Consider the following 2,460-nt stretch of genomic DNA (forward strand, 5'->3'; position numbering starts at 1 on the left):
TATGATATATATAGTGATTATTGATAAATTATTTTTTAATTAAAATTTTAAGATTTAAATGAAATCGTTAAATTTGATTGTTATCTTTAATATGATCGAAAAAAATTTTAAAAAAGAGAGAGTTAAAAAATTAATAAAAATTTGTGATATATTAGTTAAAAATGATGGTAATTGGTGCGTGAAAAGAGACACTAAAATATTTTAATTTTTTTTATCTTTAATTGCTCTTAAATTATCTTTTAATCATTATTCAAAAAATAAAAATCCTAAGATGGTAATTATTGACTCATTATTTTTATTATTAACTAATATTTTAATTTAGTTTGTTTTTGTTATATAGTTATAAAATGATAGGAATTTGGATTTTCTAAAATTTGAATTTTTAGAGGATAAAGTGTGATCTCGCACCCTTGAATAATTTTTTACTTATATATTTTTTTATCTCACCTATGAAATAAATTGTGAGAGATTATACTTTACCCTCTACAGTAAATTCAAAATTTAGAAGATCTAAATCCGGAGGTTAGTTACCTAATTAAAGAGGAGTACCATTGTTGATCCCGCTGAATTTTAAGAAAAATACTAGAAAAAAATTTTTAGAAAAGAAAGAACTGAAAAATTGATAGATATGCGCGTTGAAATTGAAGATTAGCGTAATAACAAGTTCAAAATCCTAACCTAATTGATTGAAAATAGTAATTGAATTCGAGAAAAATTAAGATTTTAAAATTGGAGAAGGAGAGGTGTATTTGGTGGGATGATGAAAATGACATTGTTATCAAGTTTTAAGAGAAACATAGTATCAAGTATCAATTGAAAAAAAAAGAGAAGATAACATAAATATTAAAACTCTGGTAAAAGAATAATTTATCAGTAATCACGGTATATATCACAAAAATAATTTATCTTTTATTTTAAAAAAAATCTGATAAAATTCACAAACACGTAAAGAAATTAAAATAATAAAAAAACTTTCAAAATAATGAACTAACCAACAATTAAATAATATTAAAAAAAGATTAACCACTTCTGTAATTTGAAATTTTGATCATACCAATTCTCGTCCTCACTTAATCAGTATCTTGAATCCAAAACATAGATTGATAAAAACTTGAAAAAGACCCATTCATCATCTAAGTTAGCTTAGCTAAGGGTTTGTTTGGGTATTATTAGGTTGTTAAAAAATATCTTTAAATAAAAAATATTTTTTTTAGTGTGTTTAATAAATTTTTAATAATAAAAATAAATATTAAAAAATAAAAAAATATTTTTTAAAAGTTATAATTTATATTTTTAAAATATTTTTTACTTAAAGAAAGATATTTTAACATAACTAATAAAAAAATGGTAATTTACTTGAATAAAATAAAAGAGGAAACGTTTACTGAAATGTAACCATTGCAATTTCCTTACCTGCGTGTCCTGATTCATTATTATGTAAACCGTAGTAGGTAACTACGGTTTACAATTTACACATAAACCGTTGTAGGCTGGTACGGTTTATGACTGAGTAACAATGACCATAAACCGCAGTAGGTAATCACAGTTTACGAAGGCAAAAATTTGACCATAAAACCCTCTAACCTGCCACGGTTTATGAATGGATATGTAAATGTAAAAACCCTTGTTAACTGCCACGGTTTATGAAGAGAAGAATTCTATATATATATGAGTGAGATTCAAGCTGTTGAAGAGGAGCATTATCACAATGGCAAGTGAGGAAGAGAATTTTCTTGTCTTAGTGCATTGCTCTGAAAAAATTCAAAGAAGCAAAAAATATGGTGTGAAGTTCACTGACAAAGAACCGTTGAGTGTATTTATCAGTTCATCAAGCACTTTGTCAGATGTAAAGAATAGCATCTTGCAGAAGTTTGGGGTATTTGGGAGCAAGTGGGTGAAAAAGCTATTCTACAAGATTCCCATCGTAGTTGTGTCGACCGGTGTTAAGTATGCTACGTTTGTGATAGCGGCCGATGAAGATATTCAGGTTCTGTTTCATTGTGTTAGGAGTTTTCCGGAGATCAGAATACACGAGCTGTATGCGAAGTTGGAGGTTGGTGTCGATAGTTCTGGAGCATCATCTCCAGTTCATAGCTCGACTGCCGCGGGCGATGCGTCTAGTTCGATGCCTGTGGCCAGACCAACTGTTCTGCAGGTCGCATCCCCTTCCTTTGCGGCTGATTTAGATCGAACGGAGGCAGTTGCTTCTGTACCGATCGAGAATCCTGGGGTCTGGCAGCAGGCATTTGAGGTGGATACTGGTGGTGGCATGATTCATGATGTTCAAGGGTCCGGGAAACCTTATCGAGTAGAGAATGTAATGCGGGACGATGACTCTGACTAGGAGCCTGTAGATATCATTGGGGACAGCGATGATGACACAGGTGCCAATCCACATACACAGCATGGCCCTTCAAGTTCTGGCACATAACAGTACCCTCCACACTTCTCCACTCTAAA

The sequence above is a fragment of the Arachis ipaensis genome, chromosome B09 (genome assembly GCF_000816755.2).
Source record: "Arachis ipaensis cultivar K30076 chromosome B09, Araip1.1, whole genome shotgun sequence".
In the NCBI taxonomy this organism is placed as follows: domain Eukaryota; kingdom Viridiplantae; phylum Streptophyta; class Magnoliopsida; order Fabales; family Fabaceae; genus Arachis; species Arachis ipaensis.